Source organism: Phyllostomus hastatus, unplaced genomic scaffold (genome assembly GCF_019186645.2).
Source record: "Phyllostomus hastatus isolate PE091 unplaced genomic scaffold, TTU_PhHast_1.1 phas_contig_159, whole genome shotgun sequence".
NCBI lineage: Eukaryota > Metazoa > Chordata > Mammalia > Chiroptera > Phyllostomidae > Phyllostomus > Phyllostomus hastatus.
In genome coordinates this window covers 20,796,217-20,815,771 of record NW_025333640.1, presented here as the reverse complement: position 1 = coordinate 20,815,771, position 19,555 = coordinate 20,796,217, and positions in this window count along the sequence as shown.

Below are 19,555 nucleotides of genomic sequence, written 5' to 3'. Positions count from 1 at the left end.
GGATGCTGTTAAAGAAATTTCATTGCAGTCATATTTTTGTAAATACAGTCTTTAAATTTTAAATAAGTCTCATATGAGTATTACATTTAATTACAAGCATTAACTTTTTGAACTGGAGAGTTTTATTTTATGGATATATTTAAAATTTGTACTGTGGCTCTCACTGAGTTACTTCCATGCTGGAAATGAAAGATTGGTCTTGAAAAAGACTACACTTTGAAATACAGAAAAAGAATGAAAACAATAGAATTTAGATCAGGTGGAAGACTGATTAAGAAGTAAACAAAAAATACTGTATATCTGTAATACATCATATAATTAAAGATTTCGTTTTTCTGTTGGTCTTGACATAAATATCCAAAGGGAAGGTTTTGTTCTTTAAATAGCAGTTGCTTTGAATAAGATACCAATAGAAAATTGTGGTTAAAAGTTTCTTTGAGAATTCTTACATTATAGGAAATGTGTATGCTATTATATTACTTGTTTTAGTAGTAAATTATTGGAATTTAATTAATGATCCAATCAATATATGATCTAATTCACTCTGTTAACTCACTAAAATATCTTTTTACATAGTGACTTCATCTGTTGAAATAAAAACAATTTGGGAAACTAGAGAAATTGAGTGATAGTTTATATCTGTTCCTGTTCAAGCCAAGATAGTAGACCTTTCACACAATTAAAAATGGGAAATGAATGGTGACTCCTCATCAGTTAACTCATCTCCCTTCCATTCCACACGTAAACCTGTGTCAGAGAGTCCACTGACAATGCCTGAGTCTTTTTTTTGCAGACCAGACCTTTCACTTGACCCTGGATTTCCATCAGCAGACTGGACATGTGCACGCCACTGTCTCACCAGCAGAGCAAAGCAAGTGTGTCTGAGACACAGCCTGTCATCGGGATGCACACGCTACGCCACCTCCATTTGGTTTTCCTGTATTTCCTGCCCCAATCATGACGCTGCTCTCTGTTCAGTTCCCCAAAGCCTTACATGGTGGCGTTACCCTTGACTCTTTTGTCTCTTTATTACACATACTGAATTAGTTCTCACATCTTGTTCTGAATCTGTAGATGTTTCTTGAATCAATTCACTTTTCTCCATCCTTGTGGTCCCTACAGTAAGTAGTTCAGGCTGTGATTACCTCCCCAGTCTCCTATAATCTCTCATCTGGTTTAATGTAATTATTCCCTAATTGGTGTCTCTATATCTTGTCACCTTCCCATCCAATCCAACTTTTACCCACCAGCCAGGATGATTTTTCAAAAACTCAAATTTTATGCAAAGGACAATGTGCTGCTTTATTGCCATCTGACAGTTCTGGCAATCTTAAGAACTGCCCAAATAATAATTTCTGCCCAAATTATAGTTTCAACCTCAACCTCTCCTCTCGATACCTCTTTGGGTTCTTCAGAATTTCAGTGATGTGGGTTGACTCTCTCTCTTTTTCTTTTTCTATTATGAAGGTCATTGTGTTAAAGACATTCTTTAGAACTGCCCCATTAGCACAGGTGAACCAAGGAGTCAAGAATAAGTAAAGACCGTTTTCTACCCAGATAGGGTAACTGGAATGGAGGAGGGAAAAATTATATTAAGCCTTCAACAACAATCTGAAAACCACAGAAGCATATAAATTCTGGGTTATCTTCTTAAGAATAGCAAAAACTGGATTGAGTGCGGGCTGCAAACCAAAGTGTCACAGGTTTGATTCCCAGTCAGGGTACATGCCTGGGTTGCAGGCCATGACCCCCAGCAACTGCACATTGATGTTTCTCTCTCTCTCTTTCTCCCTCCCTTCCCTCTCTAAAAATAAATAAATAAAATCTTTAAAAAAAGGAATAGCAAAGGAAATGATGCCCGGGAAGAAAATAGTCTTTGCTTTTTTTCAGGTTGATAAGAGATGAAAAATCAATATGTATGGCAGCAAAAAACAGAGTTTACTTTTCCTGAAGAAAACAGAGAACATGAAGAAAGAACACAAAGATAATGAAGAATGCAAGTGTCTTCATGCTTATGTCTCATGGCCTTAAAGGTAGGAATTTCATTAAACAAAGGGTCACTAAACCCTTTGATCTGCGAGGATTTATAAAGGACACCTGTCTGTTAGACCATTGATTGACCTTTTTCTGCCTTGGTGCACTGGTCAGAAGGCCACAAACTTCACGAGTGCTCCTGGTATGGAAGAGGTTACAGGAAAGACAGCCTGCGGGCTGTGGCCATTCACGTGCAGTCTGTAACCCCAGTGCTTTCCTGGGAGTTCGTCAATGTGGAACTAAATGGAAGTGAATGAACATGACTAACCCTGAATCTGTTCTCCTTTATAAACAACTCAGTGCCAAATTTCAACACTTTGACAAATTCCTTGCAAAGCACCACATAGTCGATCACAACACAGGCATGTGTCATCACATTAGAATTAAAATGCGCTGCATTATCTTCATGAGACACAAAAGGAAAATTTACAAGTGGATATTTTTAATTTAAGTTTTGCCCTCCTCGTAGGAAAACAACATGCATTGTCAAAAAGAATAAGACCGTACATGCATGTGTACACACACATATTTAATCGCCAACAAAGTGCTCTGTGATGTAGACTATCAATCACCCAGAATGGCCTGATGCATGAATTGCTGAATAAAGTAAATAAGACCTTTACATTTACTCAGTTGAATTTTCTTCTTTAACAATAGCTTCTAAAATTTGATTTTGGTTACACCATCCACTGTCGCGTGGACAAAGTCTCATTGCTGCTGCTGTTGCTTGAAGCGTGTTTGCCTGTTGGTGGCAGGTGCTCTCTGTTCGGATTAAGCCTCAGCCTCAGCCAGGAATCATGCCCTGGGCATCAAGGTGTGGCCTTCTCAGTCCTGCAGTCCTTCTGGTCTTTTCCTGAGTGTGTGGGCTCGGCCTGCCTTCCCGCCCCTTCTTAGGAGTTTGTTCTTCCTGTTCCCTCCCCTCCCCAGCGCTCTAAACCCTGAAAGTGTTAATCATCCTCCCTGGCACAGGAATTTCTTAACCTTCCTGCAAAGCTCCCTGCCTCCAACATTTCACCAAATCCAACATTTTCTTTAGGCTCTGTGATCCTTTCTGTGAATACATAGTGGGATTCATGGGGGAAAGTCTTGCAGGAGGGTGTGGACTTACTTCTTCAGTTTCTCTAGTCCCCAGGAGTGCACTGTCCTGCTAGTACACCCCAGGTCTCCACCCATTTTTCAGCCGTTGTAGCTGAATTCTTTCTATTAGTGTCCAGTGGATCTGATAAGTAAGTGCCCATGTCTCCTCTGTCCCCAAAGGTGCCTGTCTCTCCTTAGTGTTTGGACATTTAGTTGCTTTGCAATCTCAGTCCTCTAATAGATTGTAAAGGAGTCATGAATTTGACCTTATTCCAGCCATTTTTTAAAATAAAAAGCAAGAGTGATGTTCTTCCTTTCTCTCTCCATTCTGGGGGGGATACTGGAAGTCTTTAATGAGATATTTTACATTCCTTTAAGGATAAAATCTTCAAAATCTGATGTGGATTTTCCATTTAGAGCCCATTCTGATTCGGATTAGCCATAGTTCAAGTGTACAGCCACCGCAGGTGGTTAGTGGCTTCCATATTGGACCATGCAGCCCTAAACTTACAGCTATGGAATGTCTTGTACATAATAGTCATGATGATATGTATATTTTAAAATTAATGTTACTTTATCCTCTAAGCAGTGAAAAGTTGAGACTTTCAACTTTTTCATGATCATTATTATTAGTAATATTTTCTAAATACCCATTTTACCTAAGCATAGAAGAAAACCAAATGCCATATTATCCTAAATGTATATCTTACCTTCATTTATTTTTTTAAACCTGAAGATATTGCATTATTAATGGTACCTAAGTTAGATGAAAATGTGTTAAGTTTGATCAATAGAACATTTCTTCCACATATTTTAGTACCTATCTTTAAGCCTCAGTTGCTACTTTATTTTTTGAATGACATGTAAATACCTTTAGCCTCTCCATGCTGAGATCCTCATTTTTATTCACATCAAAATTGCAATATTGTTTTTAGTCCACTAGAAACAGGTTATAAAATATTATGAATCAACTCATTTGTTCAAGTAGTAACACCAACAAAAAAACCCTTTAACAAATTCATCAGTTTTGATTTATGCCAGATGTATAGTGAGAATTTGAATGCTTAATATAGAAATTAAATGGAAATGCTGAAGGAGTCTATAATGATAGGAATATAAGCTGCCTTATAGCTTATTTTATTAAATTCATCATAAAGTACACTCTTTCAGTGCATGTATTTATGTGGTATTGTAACTCTGATCTCAAAACCTAACCAGTTGTTATGAGCCTTTGTTCGTTTCATTTCATGTACTGTTCTGCTTTCTGCCTTCCTCTGGTTCAGTCTGATGCACACTCCAATTGAGATAAATAGTTTCAGGAAATCGTTTGTTCCAACATTCAATCCCCACCTCCCACCCCCAGTCTTTCTTTCCCTGAATATGTGCTAAATCCTGCTGCTCTAGTGGTCAGCAATGACACCTCTACTTTTTATGTGCAATGATCTTATAAAAACAAGACAAGAACATCAGTCCTTTCCGCAGCCTGCCTTCCTGGGGGCCTGCCCTGCGCTCGTCTCCTCCCTCACTCCCAGAAAGCCACAGTGGTCTTCTCAGCTTCCTAACCAGCAGTGGGCCTCTTCCTACAGGGCTTCCTAAACGCTGCCTGCGAAAGTCTTCTCTTCTCTCTTTGCTAATCTTATTTTCACTTTTCCCTCATATTTTAGTTCGAATCATCACTCTCAAGGATATTGTTTTGTTCTTTAACTAAAGTGTCTTCCCTGTCACATGCTTTTACAGTGTCATGTACTTTTCATAACTTTAAACTTCTATGTGAGATAGTTTGACTATGGCCCCCAGTAAACTGGGGATCTCCAAGAGGGTTAGCACTGTACTTTCTTTTTAAAAAAATATACAGGCCGTGTCTGCTTTTCTGCTTATTGTTTTTTTTTTCCAAATACTGAGCAAATAGTATCTGGCATACAATAGACCTCAATAAATGTTAAATTAATTTTGAGTAAATTTAGTGAGTATGAGTTTTTAAAAATATACCACATGTAAGCCCTGGCTGGCATAGCTCAGTGGATTGAGCGTGGGCTGCAAACCAAAGTATCACAGGTTCGATTCCCAGTCAGGGCACATGCCTAGGTTGCATGGCCCCCAGCAACTGCACATTGATGTTTCTCTCTCTCTTTCACCCTCCCTTCCCTCTCTAAAAATAAATAAATAAATCTTTAAAAAATACATACCACATGTAAAATTCTGAGTTGCATTCTTTATAACATTCATTTAATCTTTATAAAAAGGCACGAGGTAAAAGTTATTACCTAATTTTAAGGACGAAGACATTGAGACTGGACCGTGTTAAGTACATTCACTGAAGGGGCACAGCTGACATGAGGCCCAGACAGGCCTGACTCCAAGCGCGTGCCATTGACCAGACTGAAGTGCAATTTTACCAAGTTGTTCTTCCCTGCCTGGCTTTGTTTCCCCCATCAGTCTAGAATGATCTATGTCTTTATTTTTTAAAAAAACTTCAACTTGTGAAATATACTTGATTAACCCAAAACAATTTGCTTTATAGGTACGTGTTTCAGAAACATGTTATTTTCAAAAGACATGTACAGCCTTGGCGAGAATAAGTGGTATTTTGGGTTTTGTGTGCATTACAATATATATTTATATCTGTCTATCTGTTTTTGTGATGGAATATTTAGACTATAAATGCTAGAAAATCATTAGTGTTAATAGATTTTATTCATTATCCCAACATAAAGTAAAAAAAAGTAGACAAGAATTTGTTTTCATTTTTATATTATAGATAAATCAATAACAATGCTAAGAGTTTAGAGTTATACAACCTATAGAAAATCTGTATTTCATCTCCAATATAATTTTACAGTACTGGTTCATTACCAATAAATGAGACTTTCAGCCCTTAATCTGCCTGTCAACTATTTAAAGCAAGAGAATATTAAAGTTTAGGCTTACTGACTTATACTCTTAGTTTTAAATTAACCAAAACAGTAGAATTCTCCCAGGCCACTTTACTTGGGAAACACCAAACTTAATGCATTTTTAAAGACTCAGAAGTTAACGCTAATTCATTCAGAGAACAGTGTGTCGCCCACAAGCATGCTATTGTGAGCTGAGCCTTCTTTTCTTGTCCTCGGGAACATAACAGCCACCTGTTGCAAAGGACTGGAACCACCAGTAATTACCTCTGTCCGCAGCAGTCAGAATATTTGTCCTGAGGCTGGTTTCGCCAGCAGGCTTTATGGTAGTGCATGTTCAATACGGTGAGTAGTAATTAAGCTGCGTGAAGCCCCACTTCCCAGAACTGAAAGGTACAGGGGCTGCAAGTCATTTTAAATTCATTAGTGGAGGAAGCAGCAGTAAGTAAGTAAACACTTGACCGCATTGGGCTGTATTGGGTGTATTTTGGAGAGAATAAAGCCACAGGGGTATCGCATTAGCTGTAATGGTAGATCTTGGGTAAGTAACCTCAGTCTGCATTTTCCAAATCGTCAACTGCTCTCACAGCCATTTCCTAAATGCTCTTTGACTTCCTTCCCGCTGACAAGGGGCACACGGAGTCCTCTCCTCTCGCTCTCACATGCACACTCATACATCTAGGAGGTTTTGTTGACAAGCCATTGCTTCAGACTTGAAAAGGAGGCATCATGATTTGACTTGGAGCAAAATGTCATGAAAATCCTATGAGTCTCTTCAAAATTCAATGGGGAAAATATGTCTTTCCCCCCTAAATTCTTTGAAATCAGGGAATATAGTTTGAACATGACTTCAGAACACTGTCTTGCCCACTTTCCTATATCTATAAAAAAACTTTTATTTTTATCATTACGTGTTGATCAGAATTTATGTAATTCATATCTGAAGATGTCAGACATCCATCAAATATTTATCAGTTGATGAATTGCTGAGAAAACTTAACACCTAACCCTTCCCTTTCTTCTCAAGATGTTTGGCGTGACTATGCCGTGCTCTTAGTACTTAAGATCTTAGAGTTTAATTATGGGATTGTATTTGAGATAAAAAAATAAACTAGGCCAGCTGTTGAAAATGACTTAAGTATTATGATCTATAAAAACAGCTATATTCACCTTTGTTCTCCAAAAAAAACACTAGACAATTTTGTTATTTATACTACACCTTCTTCTACAAAAGATTTAAAGTGTCTCATAGAAATGCGTGAATTTTACAAGGAAGGAGTGACACCTGAAGAGAACATCTAGAAATGCAAGTGAGAAATGCAAGTGAGAAAGTTTTCACTCAAGTATTTATGACATAAGATCCTATAAAATTGCTAGAAGTGGGGCTAGAAAACCTTTCTTAACTCTAGTTAGAGGGGTTAAATGGTGGGTATTATAAAACCAAAATCCATTCAAAATGTTCTTTTCCAACAAAATATTGGGAAGGTGGGACTAGACGTAAAATTTTAAACAATCACTAGTATTCAAATAAAGAGCATCAGTTTCTACAAGAATAATGGAGAGACTCATACTCTCTGCTAATCCACTTATAAAAGTCGGTATGGAAATGGCATTATGAAAATCTCGAGAGAAAAAATGTTCTTTCTACTAAGTCTTATCCAGCTTTGTAGCTTTAGTGCCTAACACTGTTTAGCATCTTCCAGTAACTCAAATATTCATTAAATGAATGAATGAGTAAAGTAATCAATGAATTAAGAGAGGAATGAAAAAAATAAGAGAGGTATTGGGGATCCTGATGACTTAAATTTTGGGGTCACCATGAAAAAATATCTAAAGCTGTTTTACAAAGCATGTCTAGTTGTTTCATTTTTTTATCCAGAAATCTTAAAATCAGATGGTAAACTCCTAAGATTAGTGACTGTGGTTTACTCATCATTTATTTTTCTTCCTTCCCTTGCCCATAGAAAAATAGCAGCTGTCATTATTCAAAAAAAAAAAACACAAAAAACAAAAAACTCCTACTCTATGTCAGGTGCTTTTTATTTATCTTAGTGTTTCAGTCAGCTTGGGTTGCCAAAACAAAATGCCACAGACTGGGCTGCTCGAAACAACAGGAGTTTATTCTCTCACATTCTGGAAGCCGGAAGTCAGGAGATCAGCGTGCAGCGTGGCCGGGTTCGGGAGACAGTCCTGATGCTTCTGGAGGATCGCTTGTTTCTCCATGCATAAAGTAGAATAGTATTTTAAATTATATATCATAATCGATTATTTGTAGTATAAAAGAGTATTAATATTTTCATCCACAAATGTAATAGTACATAGTACCTTTATCATTTTGTACTATTTGCTGATTTTCTTTTTTAAATGTAAATGTCTATATTTACCCTTAAACATTTTATCTCTTTACCTCTAACTCTCCTAAGTCATTAATTACCTGATCAGTTCTGTTGAACAGTAGTGATAATGGACATCATTACCTTATTTCTGACCTTAGAATGGATTTATTTAAATGTATCAATTTGTTAAACTGTATTCATAGATTTTTTTAAAGATACATTTTATGACCAGATGAACATTTTTATCTATTCCTGGTTTTCTAATTTTTAGATCATTTTATCAGTCTTGGTTTGGTCAATAAAATGAAAGTACTCTTAATATTATTGTGATAAAGTGTTTTAAGGGAAAATGGACAAACAGGAATGTAAAAAGAACGGGGTGAGTGAAGGTCTGGAATTGCTGCAGTGGAAGGTCGAGGAGTCACTGATGACTTCAACCTGCATCGGTAAGACCAGTGAGTTTCCCAGTCTCCCAAGTTTAGTCACTCTCAGGTCTCAGGGGAAGGCCATGCTCTTGGCCTTGCTCTTGGTCTGCCGCAGCCAAGTAGGAGCCTGTGGAGCAGACTGTGAAGCCGTGGCGCCGGTTTGCCACAGCTTCACTGGGATGAAAGCCTCTCCTCTCGTTCACTTTCCAAATATTGTGCAAGCTCTTCTCGTTGGCAAATTCTAGCCTGAAACTATGCAGGGAGGGAGATTCCAGGAAATGAGTTTCCTGGTATCTGCAATGGGGTATATTACAGCAAAGTTGAAGATGAAATCTGCCAAAACTATAAACATACATAGATGTAGATAGGTGACAATAAGTGCATATTGAGAAGACTGTGTAGAATTTTCCCCTTTTACTTAGTCTAATGAATCACACTGACCTTTCTGAGATATAGCTTCTCAAGTAGAAGCCCTGTTAGGTGTATATTATTTTACGATAGACTTTGGGGTCCGATTAGCTGAAAACTCTAACCAAACTTTTAAGTGTGTATATCACACCTAAATGTTTTTTTGTAAAACATTGAAGAGGAAATAGATTCAGGAGAAAGTAAGCTATGTGATATGGAAGTGAGGCCGAATAAAGGACAGTAATAATTACCCCTCTCAAAACTAGCCATGACGGAATGTTATTAACAAAGACACTGAACTGTTTAGCCATGGCGATTTTCATTTAAAATTTAAGAAAATTTTTACTTAGTAATAAATACTAGTATTTATTTATTTAATAAAATACTACATGCATAGCATTTATTACTTGCTAGACTCTAGCCAAGATACCTGTACTGATTTATTTAATTCTTTCAACAATGCTGTGAGGTAGTTAATACTATTACTCTCATTTTCAGGTGAGAAAAGGGAGATGATTGATATGTCCTAGGTCACAGATCTATCAGCTGCAGAGCTGGCAGTTAATTCCATGTTGAATTGTTATTATTTACTAAATTATGCTACTTCATTGCCACAATTTGGTAGTGGGAGAACGGGAAGACTAGAGGAAGGTGCAGACATGCTGAAGTTCTTGCCTTACCAGAAGGGAAAGCAGGGCAGGGGCATGGCACTTTCACTCTTTAGATCAGGTGCTTATATTCATGATGTGACTACCTGAAGCTGCTGAGTTTACAGCGTATATTTCTGACCACTCCTACACACTAATTTGCTATTACTGTGACTTCAAATTTGGTGTTTGTAGAGGGTCCATCATGGGCTAAATGGTTACCCCTGGTTTAAGCGAACTGTGGTGAGAGAAGGTCATGAATATCAACATGTCTCATGGTAATCAGCCCTCGCTGCACGGGAGAGCAGCTCTCGAAGAACAGGGAACTGTGATTTTGGGACAAATCTCCAAAGGTTTACAAAAATGGTTCAAGTCTAGTTAGTTATCCATGTGGCTCGCCCATCTGCACTTGGGCCTCTGAAACCTTTAGGCATAGAACCGTGTCTCGTTGATCTTCCCCACTCCCTCCGGTTCTCAGGGTGGCACCAAGCAAGGGGCGAGCAAACAAGAAAGAACTGCGATAAGCAGTACTGCTTTCTAACGTTCAAAGAATCTTTAAAAGAAGGATGAAAAGAACTTTTCTATTTCTAATTCAGTTATGAGCAAAAAAGACAAAACACTATAATTTATAGTAAAAGATACTTCATTTAAGCAGAAGACAAATTTACTGGCCATTACAATTATTAATCTGTGATAACAGTCCTTTTATTGTCACATCTTATCTTACACTGTCACTTATAGCAAATGAAGTAACCACTGACTTGCCTGAATGCATGGAGCCATGGCAAGGATTTTTTTTTGTCTTACGTGTAGTCATTACCATTACTCCAATTGTATCATATAAAAACGGGAATAACCTACTCTAGAAAGAGAAGCACCCATACTCTATTCAATAACAGTTTGTGTTAAACACTCGTGTGAAGCAGAGTTATCTGGTACATGAAATAGGCCGTTTCCAGGGACTGAGACCCACAAATTTTGGTTCGGTCTGTGTGGATGGGACTCCATTTTAAGAGATTCTGATATAGGTGCTTCATACACATCGCTTAAATGCTGTCATCTAAGAAATCATATTACTTTCCATTGTTACCTGGTGGGAGGTTGTTCTCTTCTCCCCAAGTCCATAGAGCTATGCAAAGTACCTCTCTGCCCCAGAAAGACCTGGTTGCTTTGTTAAAAGTCCTCCTGGAGAATACCTAGTGGTGTATTAACTGTTATTTAAATTTAACCACATATTTACTATTTTTGTTGCTGTTATTTTTTATTGTAATTATTTCCCTCTGGTATCTTGCAATTTTTCCCTTTAAGTTTATAATATCATTTTTTTCCTCTTGGTCATTGTCCAATCTTTGCCTTTTTGAATACCTTCTTGTTTTGTTTGAATGCTAGACATTGTGTTTTAAAAATTATAGTTAATTTGATACTCTGGATGTTATTGTCTTCTAGATAAGATTTGCTTTTTCTTTTGGCAGGAACAGAAGAGTTTAATATCATATGGAGTTCATCTGTTTTGAATCTGAGCTTCAGTCTTTTTGAGTGTTTATCTAATTCCATTCCACTCTTACTCTCACCAATTAGCCTTTTGTTGTCTCTGCTCAAAGTCTGCAGTGAGGACCAGAGCTCTTCCTCCTCAGCCTGATTGTAGGAGAGAGTACCAAAGGTTTATTCAGCTTGTATTATTTTCTGCCTTTGGGGGAAAGCGGCACCATATGTTGAGACCACCACCGTGAGCTTCCCTTCTCCCTGGAATTTTGACCATTGAGGTCTTCACCGCCTTAGTAGTGTTCGTGCTTCCTTTGCAACAGGTTGATGGTCCTTAGAATTCTCTCTATGCATTCATTTGAGGTCTATGATGAACGTACCTTCCTACAATACATGGAATTATTATATATGTGTATATATAATACATAACATATAGTATCATATAATATATACAATATTTCTCTCAGTTGCCTGGGAGTGCTACTATCCTAAAATCATTTAATTAAAATTATTTGATTGAGTTTTTTTCCTGCCACACATAAGGTCTGAAATCAGTCTGTAAATCTACAGGAGGGCTATATAAGTTGAGTAATATTCCCCGCCCCCCTTGCCTAGTGTAATTGATACTAGCTAGTTTCTTACTATCGCCTTCTGCAGCATGGGCTTATTTCTCATTCGCTTTCAAATACTGAAGCACTGTCTTTGAGAATGGGTACCCTCCGATCTCCCTTCCTTATGCAGAACCCGATCTTTATCGCCTGCAGCTGCCGCAAGAAAAGGTGGCCACCCTGCGCTCCAGAAACCGCCCTCAGCACAGCAGCAGGCTCCTGAACCCTCCCTCACGAGGCCGGCTTCTCCTCGGTGGTTTTTCTTGGGTTCGGTGTCAGGTCTGTGGGCTTGCTGGTTTGCCTCCATGTACATCTCTCAATAGGCAGCAACACTGTTTTAAAACCCTGGCCTGAAAAATATTTGTTTCTAGTATTTCAATTGACTTCGAGTGGAAGAGAAGGACACAAAAAATACCATTTGTTGTTTAATGAAAGTTTGTCTTTCATGTAAAAGAAATTTCAAGAAAATTCCTTCTAGAAATGTTCTAAAAGTGCTATAATTGTACAATATATTTTCTGGAAGGGTATATGCCATACATCTTATGAGGGCTCTTTATCTCTTTCTCTGAGATGATTTTAAACTGACATATATTTTTTTTTACTAACAACATTTTGCATATTTTTAATAGAACCTCTCTTAATTGACACCTGTCATTCTACAACAGGTACATACAAAAGATAGCAAATTCATTAGGGAATTAAAGAGAGAGATGCTTGCAGTTACCTTTTTTCTCCTCAGAAAAACACTGAACTCAGCTGTGTCCTGGTCATTTTGTTCTTCAGTTCTCTGAAAATGTGGCTTGAACTTAGAGTCACGCCATGACATTCACTCTGTGGGACGTGCTACGAGCACTGAGAGAAGGATACAGAAGAGGTGGGAAGCACGGCCACCACATACAGCAAATCTCCAAAGAACACTTTTTACTAGGACAACCCATCAACAGACCAAGATGTGGTAATATTTCTATGATTGGAAGAAAATCATGGAGACATTTCAAAGATGCTTACTAGACAAAAGCTATTACAGCTTGTAACCATGCAATTGTCCCAGCGATAACTCAAGAAATAGAACTCCGCCTGCTTGTCCTGTCTTCCTCACTTTCTCCTCCTAGTCTCAGGGTTCGCTTCCACCTTTAGACATTCACCTAATGTCATCCTATCAATACATCTACCTTAGAAATAAGGGACTTGAAAGCAAACTGTAGGCTTTTAGAGAGGTAGGGAGCCCAGTGGGACAGCGTACATGCAGAACTGTAGAAGCATAGCGAGGTCCCGGGAGGGGAGGGGGTTTAAAGAATAAATGGCTCACATTTGTTGATGACCCTTACATGTACCAAAGCCAACCAATGGGAGCAGAAGAACATCTCAGAACCATGGCCCAGTCAGAAGCTGCTGATATGCTCATATTTTCCACTTTGCTTCACGGCATAGCAACACAGACTGACAAAAAGACTAAACAATGTGGAAAGTGATTCTAGATATTTGCCACAGAATAAAATGATTTGTTGCCCTAGAACTGAGATTAAAGAGAAATAAAATGATTGGAACCTTATTAAATGCCTGCTACTGCAAGGTCTCGGCTAAGTCAGAGCTCTGCTTTGGAATTTGTTATTTATTTCACCACGTTCCTGTTTTCAAATTCTGGATCACTTAGGAATAGGCTCAGTGGCATACATAACATCATACTTACAGGGACTTAACAAAATAGAGGGTTTTTCTTTCCTCTCACACAAGTAGGAGTCCAAACGTTGGTCATCCAGGGTGAGCGCATTAGCATCACAATTTCATCCGTGTCTCGGGCTTACTCTTATCCTCAGGTTTGCAAGAGTCTCTTTCCCCAGTTCCTCTGCATCACAACTGATTTCTAGAAGGAAGGGAAAAAGGCATAAACTGGTTAAATCTGTGCCTGTTTTACAAAGTGTCCTAGAAGTCTTCCATATGTTGTTAGCCAGGACTGTGTCAAAGCTACCTCTATGGACAAAGGAAAATGGAATATGTAGTTTTTAGGTGTTAAAATTGCCCTTCAAGAAAGAGAATATTTGTTGATAGAGAATGAAAGAAAATTGGATCCTGGGTAGTCAATTAAACAGTGTTCTAGGTGGTATATACTTCATATATGGTAGGAGTGGTAATAGTATCATTTATTATTGTCCAAATATTTATGACTCTCCTATAAATATATTGTCAGGATAGTACTTCTTCATGTCCTTGAAATGAGGTGGGGCTATGTTTTTTGTTTCAGCCAACAGCACTGAGAGAAATGATAATGTATCACTTCCCGGAAAGCTAAGAGCTGGTGTGCATTTGCTACTCTGGCACGGAACTGGCAGTGTTCTGTCGCAGACCCCCACACTTGGAGTCCACAGTATTGTAGCTAAAACAAAAGAAATTCACACGGACTACTGAATCCTGTGGGAGAAAAGGGCGAGCAGCTTCTCTCTCCAGGGGAGCAAAAGCCTCAGCCTTTGCTCCAATGAGCTTTTATTGTCTTACTGCGCACTTCACAAGAAGGTCCTCATTAACTATGCACAGGCTTGCTTTAGGCGGTTACCTTATACAGAAAACAAAGGAGAGGATGAAGGTAATCACATCTCAGAAATGGGATATTTGCAAATGAAAAGGCACAAGTGGTTGAACCAGTTATACTGGTCCTTGGAAGGTTTAGTATGGTTTTTAGGTTATTTTGCAGTAAATGTTTGCCACTGGGGGCTGGGCCCACACCACGCAGGATGGTCTACTATGGTGTTCCAGGAGGGAGCTGCTTCAGCAGCCTGGGCATGGGTACAATGAACAGAGCTCCTCTGCTGATCGCAATGGGCCTGGAGTGTGTAGCTTGTGCATGATTAAGACCCAGAGATTCAAGGGTGACTTTTCATACCACATTACCTTGGCTGCCATGACAATTGCCTTCTAGCACTAGATTCGAGAAAGTATCTAGTCATGTCTACATTTCCATAATTTTTAATATTATTTTCTCCTTTAATGTCTCTTTTCCTTTGCCTTTCTTTTGCTAACTGCACCCAACACCCTCTCTGAAAACCATCTATTTCTATTATTGGCACTGAGGTTAAAGGAGCTACTTCCTCTGAGCTACGAAACCAAAGAGCACAACTTACGATGGCTCTGCGTTGCTCTCCTTGGCACATCTTAAAGCAGTAAGCGTAGACCAGCCAAGTGCTCTGTCCCGCTGTCTCTAAATGAATTTTTTTTTCAGTTTTCTTTCCAATTTGTGAATGATGGAAGATGAATAAAAAAAGAAGTCTGCACTAGAGATTTGGTTACTTGATTAAACCTGATGATAGCTCTGCAAGTAAATGATGGTTTTCATTTAAATTTTTATAGTATCAGCCAAGAATGCAAAGGATAAAGCAAAGCAGATGCCAGATCACAAGAGGAAAGTCCTGGGATGTAACTGAAAAGGCATGAAGAACATACTCCTCAAAGCTTCACACATTCTACTTAGGGTAGGCTTAATTGGCTGTGCATTGCTATGTTTAGATGCCATGATTTTGGTATGTTTTTAATGTAGCGACAAGTAAGAGCTTCCATTTTCAAGAGAGTTTTTATGATGCTTACATCCTACAGAGATGATGATAATCATCTAAATGTGTCTTGCTCTAGAAGCAGTATACTGGATAATATTTGGGTAACAATGACTGTTACAGGGTGCAGCCAAGAGGGGGGACCCCAAATAGGCATTTGAAATGGGGTCCAGAACTTAAGGTGTCCAGGAGATTTTAAGATGTCTTCACCCCCATTCCCCAGGTGTGGGTTGGGGGAAGGGACAAATGGAGCAGGGCCATTGAGAGCTGTTTTGCATAGCAACAGCCTTGTAGCTAACCTCTGGTGTGGCCATTTAACATATCTATAGCCTTTGGCTGGTTGCTTGGATATGTTAAATAGCTGTGGCCACGCTCTGAGCCAGGGGAATGGAAGTAACTTCCCCACCAAGATGTGACTGGGGGCTCCCACCCCCGCCCCGCCCCCGCCCACGCCCCCGCCCCCGCCCCCGCCCCTAGCTACAGTGCCTGCGTGGGAGCTTGGAGAAGATTGGCTCCAGGACATGGGGCCACACCTGCCCAGACTCATGATGGCAGCTCAGTAAAGCTGGAAGGATATGAGTGCTGGCATGTGAAGCCGAGTGTGGGAGGAGTCGGAAATGGGGCTGCAGAGGAAGACGGGTGCGGGGGATTTAAACGGAGACACGGCAGCCATTGAGAGGAGAACCCTTCATAGCCCTGAGGAGGAGAACCATGCTCAGCCCTAAGAGGAGAACCACGCGGCTCTGGCAGAGTGGGGACTCCCGTGGCCCAGAGCATGTATATTTAAAAAATTCATTCATTCTCCTAAGTTTTCAACTTTGTTTACATAAAATTGCTCATGGTATTATTTCATTATCCTTTAATGGTTTTATTGATACGCACACCATCATCAGACTTTGTTTAAAGACTCATTACTTTGACATTTTTTCAACCTTTACAATATTAAGATCCTCCAGACTATGATGATTTTTAGTCCTCTTCTTATTGTAGGAGCTATCTGAAAGAGGTCTTATCTACTTCCATAATTTCAATAACCCTTTATATTAATGGTCTCTAAGCTTGACTATACATGAAAAATATCTGGCTGCTTTTTAAAAAATTGTTGCATTCTGCACTTCTCTCCAAACCAATTAAATCAGAATTTCAGGGGTGAGGCCCAGGAATCAGCATACCCGTCTTTCGTAACGGCTCTAACATGCAACTATGGTGAGAGTCATGGCTTTCAATTCTCAAGATCCTAAACTCAAATCTGTGCCAAACATACTTCAAAGAACCTGAAGAAATTTTTGTCCAACTACCTACTGAGAAACCTGAATTCCTTATCCTCATCTCTGACGCTTGCTATTCCTTTTGTATTTTTTTCTCTATAAACCAACAGAACTGAGTCCAATTTACATTAGGAACTTATATAGTGACTAAAGAATTTTGGAAAATACATTCATGCATGTAGCTATTGCCTAATGAAGGTTGCATAGCTATCATCTCAAAGGAATCCCTGCTGCTCCATTACATTTATTTGCTCCATTCCCCAGCTGTAGTAACCACCTATCTGGCTTCTGCCAACTACACGTTAGCTTTACTGATCCTAGAATTTCATGTAGATGAAGTCATACAATGTGTTTAATTTTGTTTCTAGATATTTTCTTCTCAGTATATTTTTGAGACATTCGTTATTATGTGTATTAATTGTTTTTTCCCCTTCAGTTGATACATAGACTTTCATTGTATGAAAATAACCTATCTTACCTATTCACTAGTCAAAAACATTTTAGTTGTTGAGTGTGGTAGGCTATTATATTTTAAAATGCTAATCTTACAGCAATAATGAAGCTCTTGTTAACTGTGATTCTGAAAGTCAGACTGGTATGTCTAAACAAATTACAAATACTGAATTCTTTTTATAATGTGAAATTAGTGAAAACAAAGGCAAGGGATTAGAAAAATGTACAACTGAACTTGGGCCTTGGAAAGAGTCTAAGAAATAGCCCTCGTAGCCCTGGCTGGCGTAGCTCAGTGGATTGAGCTCAGGCTGCGAACCAAAGTGTCACAGGTTCGATTCCCAGTCAGGGCACATGCCTGGGTTGCAGGCCACGGCCCCCAGCAACTGCACATTGATGTTTCTCTCTCTCTCTTTCCCCCTCCCTTCCCTCTCTAAAAATAAATAAATAAAATCTTTAAAAAAAAAGAAAGAAATAGCCCTCTTCACATACTTCCTAGTGTGCCTGCTCTCCTTCCTACGATAATCAACTAGAATGTTCTCCAGGAGCAGAGGGAATTTTCTGCCTTATCCCCCAAATCTGAGGTCATGAGGAAACTGAGTGCCTTAAATGGCTACTCAGTGCTCAGCTGAGTTTCCAACCTGCCAAGGGTGGAGACCATTGTTGAGCCCCATTCCTCAGGGAGCCAGCCAACCAGTTGGTGGTCGATTTATTATAGAGGCACCAGTGAAGATGTGTTCACTGACACTTACCCTATGAATTGGGGTATGAATTTGCATTCCTTACCTGCTTCTATCAGCATCACCATCTGTGGAGTTACTGAACGCCTTATTTGCCAGATGGTGTCCCACACAACATTCTCAGCAAAGAACTTATTTTCCAGTAAAATAGGTGAGGAAGAAGCCAGTGTGCATGAGATTCTCAGGTATTGTCACACACCCCAGAGACTGGCACGATGAGATGGTGGAATAGCCTAGTAATGACTCAGTCATGTCTCTATCTGGGTGACAAACCCTGCAAGGATGCTGAGCTGCCCTCTGAAGTCTTGCTGTGTGTTTTGTGACAACAGCAGTATATAGAGGTTCATGAAGTGAGGAGTGGAAGGGGGATGGCTTTTATCTTCCCACACAGTGTTCTCAAAAGGGCATGATTTCTGCCCGCCCCAGACATCTGGCCATGTCTGGAGACATTTTTATTTGTATAATTCTGGAAGTGCCACTGGCATCTAGAAGTAGGTGGCAGGATGCTGCTAAGTATCCTGGAATGCACGGAATAGCTCCCTATAACTGAGAATAGTCCAGTCCGAAATGTCAATAGTGTTTAAGACTGATAAACTGCCTTCTACACCTAATGACACATTCCCAAAATCTGTGATTGCCATCAATGCAGCCTTGGGCTGTACTGATTGAAAGCTCTTAGGTCCACAGGATGGAATTAATATCATCCATGGCCTCATGAGAAGTCATAGAGATGAGGGCTGCAGCAGCTATGCATGGTTTCTTCCTTCTTTTATTGTGTATGTATTAGGTATGCATTTTCCCTTTTCATTTAACAGGCTGTTTTACATAAGGAGTGTTGATGGTGGTTACTTTAATAATTTTGTCTCTAGGTCATAAGATATTCAGGATTGGGACTAATTAAAAGGAAAGAACATAATACAGATAGGAATGCTATCCCCTTTGGGACTCATGTTTTGATTTTGGAGGGAGAAGTTAAGCTCATCTTGGTTTGTACAGGAAGAATGGCATCATTTAAAATGGATGCATGATATCATTTTTGCTGTTACTTCAGAGTTTACTAAAGGCATAAGAATGGAAATGATTGGCCAATGGAAGCCAATGGGGTAGACAATGAAACCTTCCTAATGACAAATTAGTGCAATTCCCACAGCCTTCTGTCCTTTCTTCTGACACAACCAAAGGCACACCTATCTTTACAGAATTATGTTGGCTGATTTTCCCACCTCCACCTGTTTTCCTATCTTATAACAGTCTCATACTTCTTCCATGTCCACATATCTTCATACATGACATTCCCTAGGATCCCCAACCCTGTGTTTCAAACTTGCTGGCATATGTTTTAAGACTCAGCCTAAGTGCCAATACAACAGTGATTGTTTTCTGAATTCTTTAATCATAATTTATCACTTATTCTTCTATGTTCCCATTCATTTTATAAATATCTATAGCATAACACTAAACATATTATAGTTTTTTCTGGCTTATTATTTATCTCTTTATAGTTAAACTTTGAGATCATTCCTGGTATCTACTCAGTGCCTTAAGAATGGGTAGGGGTATGATAAATGAATTTTAAATATAGTATGTATACAGAAGATGTTTGGTGAATTTATATTTGAAAAGTGCTATTAAAACATCTTTGCATTG